Source organism: Sinocyclocheilus anshuiensis, unplaced genomic scaffold, assembly GCF_001515605.1.
Source record: "Sinocyclocheilus anshuiensis isolate Anshui unplaced genomic scaffold, SAMN03320099.WGS_v1.1 scaffold195, whole genome shotgun sequence".
NCBI classification, from domain to species: domain Eukaryota; kingdom Metazoa; phylum Chordata; class Actinopteri; order Cypriniformes; family Cyprinidae; genus Sinocyclocheilus; species Sinocyclocheilus anshuiensis.
Window position 1 is genome coordinate 1,465,402 of NW_015548236.1, and position 3,602 is coordinate 1,469,003.

Below are 3,602 nucleotides of genomic sequence, written 5' to 3' on the forward strand. Positions count from 1 at the left end.
GTTAATGCTGCTCAATGTGAAAGCACGCACGTGATGGACATTTACCGCTGATTACAGAACCGGCTTTACTGATAAGATGCGCGTTAAATATCGCATGCGATTTATCGTGCAGCCCTACTTGATACTCACATAAACTGGTCACATAACTTCATTAAATGTGGAAAAATATGGACCACTTTTATTTGTGACCTTTTTAAGGCTTAAATGCTTCAGTTCTCATTCACTGTAATTGCATTAAAAATAGCAACTGACACATTCTTAAATGTATTCCACAGAAGTCATACGAGTTAGGAAGAACACGAGGGTGAATAAATAATAACAAAATGCCATTTTTGGGTGAACTATCCCTTTAATGACTGCCTCCTGTTTGAATGCCACTACTTGCCATTTGAGTATGGTGTGAGCTGAATTCAGAGCGTCTGGAAAAAGGGCCATTGTGACAGCGCTGTTGAGAGCTGAAGTGTAAGCTACCTTTAGGAAGCAGGCTAATTCAGCAGCGACAGAGCTCAGGCAAACAAACAGACGCTGAGTCTGTAGAAACAACCTCCAGTGGGGCGAGAATCACAGCCCAACTAAAAACAGCATCGAGCTAATTAACCCAAGATATCTGCCACTGAGCTGCGAGGGCAGGCATTACAAAAGGATTGATGAGGTTTAATACATAAAGATACATTACACTGCATTGAACGAGCAGTGCGAGTGGAGATACCATCGTGAGCTCCGATTCACAGAAGACTTTAAGAAGTTGTGAGGACAGGAGTCACCAATTCTTAAATTCCTGCAGGTAGGAGACAAGTGGGAATGGCTTTGTAGGTGGATTCCCAGCCAATTAAATGAAGACGAGTGACAGATGAGATACTGAGGGGAGGAAAAGTGAGCTAACTGAGCTTTTAAATTATAACACACACACACGCAAACACAATGTCACAGTCATTCTGTCCTTGGTATAATTAGACAATTCAAGAACTTTCATGTTACTATAGCAACAAAGCATGATGACTTGAAGATATGAATGCATAACAGCACTAAATTCATCATTTACGACAACAGGAGTCAGAACTCATATTGGAGGCATTGTAGGCTTATGATTTGAAGGGTTGATCGATATAAACAATATTTATTATTAAAGATGAAGGAGAAAAATATATGGCTTCAATGAAAATGACAATATACGTTTTTATTAATGCATTTTATTGTTTGATGAAATGGCGATTTGATTAACTTGTCTATTTCTCAAATATATGGCTCAAAAGTTTATATATGATTCACAATAAATTTAACTGAAATTTAATAAGACAGATGGATAGCCTAAATGGGAAGTCGTGGCCTAATGGTTAGAGAGTCGGACTCGTAACCCAAAGGTTGCGGGTTCGAGTCTCGTACCGGCAGGGATTGTAGGTGGGGGGAGTGAATGTACAGCGCTCTCTTCCACCTTCAATACCACGACTGAGTTGCCCTTGAGCAAGGCACCGAACCCCCAACTGCTCCCCGGGCACCGCAGCAAAAATGGCTGCCCACTGCTCAGGGTGTGTGTTCACGGATGGGATAAATGCAGAGCACTAATTCCGAGTATGGGTCACCATACTTGGCCACATGTCACTTCACTTCACTTCACTTCCCTAAATCAGAGCAACAATGCAGACTCTGTGCATTGGAGCGCCATCTTGTGGTGAATAGTTTAACTATCAAAAATATTTGTGATGCCAGTGAGTTCAATGTCTGCACTATGCAGTGAGAAAATATGCTAGCTTTTGTTCACAGAAGCCAATGTAAAATGCTGTAAATTTGAACTCTGCATCACTTATTAAATGATAATAATAGAAACGGTAAAAAAGGGGCATTAGCTATATTTCATTCCAAACTCAAATGAAAAAAATAAAATATTATTTGCTAAACTAAACTGACAAAATCTTAATGGTCACATATTTGTCAGGGCCCGTAGCCTATTTATCAAGCCTCTGAGAATTACTCTCAAGAACGCTGCTAAGAATTGACTTAAGTGTAAAATAAATTCTTGGCTCAAAGCGGCACTTAAGTTAGTTATCAAGCATCTCAGTTGTAATTTAAGCGAAGTGTAGGACTAAATCTTAAGTGTGAGTCTCAGAGTTGATTCACGACACTTTGCTGTGCCACAAACGGGATTTTGGATGACAAAATACGCATGGACCAATCACTGAATAGATTTCCTTATTTAAGAATATTCTCAGATAAATTCACATTGAATGGTTAAATTCCTAATATTACATTCAACACACATTTGACAATAAAGAATTTTCAAGAGAATACATTATGGTAAGGAAACGAATCGTCATCACAACCTTAATTTAGGGTTGTGCCGGTGTTCTGTCGATTTGTGCTACCCTGTCAGATTTTGCTACCTCCCATTAAAACAGTGGGTAGTGCAATTCAACAATCAAAAATGCTACCTGTAAAATTATGGTTCATTAACGTCTACACCTACCCCAACTAGGGATGCACCGATACCGATATCGGTATCGGGCCCGATACTGAGCTCCTGTACTAGTACTAGTTAAAATGCCCCGATACCAAACGCTGGTACCACACAGCATGTGATAAGCGCCATGTTCAGACAAAGAAACACCGACAACAGAACAACAGACAGCAGAATGGAGTTAAGGATGTCTACTACGAAGTAGGTTGATTATAATCTATTACATACCTTTCTATCAAAGTTATCTGACATTATCAAGCTGAATTTGTTCTGACACAGTTTAACTCTGAGTTCTTGTCATATTTTATTACCATTTTCTAAACTATAGCGAATAAACTGTGATAATGTGAGAAATGTTGAAGGTGTCTGAATAAATTTGGGTTTGACTGTATCTATTTGATAAATGAAGTTAACCAACTAACATTATACATACTCTTTTGGTTTCTGTACCCAATATTTAAAAAATTTACAAATGCAATAAAAAATATTGGTATCGGTACTCGGTATCGGCAAGTACCAAAAATAAAAGTATCGGTATCGGGCGAGTACTGGAAAAAGTGGTATCGGTGCATCCCTAACCCCAACCCTAAACCTACCCTTACAGTAATGCAAATACAGTAATTATGTGTTATATTCGCTGTTGTGGCTAGAAGGGATACAGCTACAGGAAACAAACAATAAATAATTGTTTCTACCTATTAGATTGTGTTTTATTAAAGTTTACACCTACCCCAACCCTAAACCTACCCTTACAGTAATGCAGATACATTAAATAGTTGTTCAACGTGAGAAAAAGGACACAATATTGATGTGCGCATGCGCAGTATACCCTGGTAGGACAATCTGATGGGTAGGATAATATGTCAGGACACCGGTAGACGATAGTATGTATCGACGATAGTCAGAGATATCACCTGTGGCTGATTTCTTTGACGACAACAAGAAGATTATTATTATTATTATTATAATTATCCGTCAGAAATATAGGTGCCTATCTTTAGTGATGCAGCGCGGAGAGTGTACAGTGTAAATAAGGGGTAAGAGATTTATCCATGATACAGTGTAGGTACAATGGGTACGGAAAGTATTCAGACCCCCTTAAATTTTTCACTCTTTGTTATATTGCAGCCATTTGCTAAAATCATTTAAG

At 38.6% G+C, this 3,602-nt stretch overlaps 1 protein-coding gene across 8 annotated transcripts in view; it reads right to left on the bottom strand.

Moving 5' to 3' along the window:
• The window catches only part of LOC107654725 (sterile alpha motif domain-containing protein 12-like), a 123,399-nt gene that overhangs the window by 93,046 nt on the left and 26,751 nt on the right, over nt 1-3,602 (bottom strand). The window lies entirely within an intron of this gene.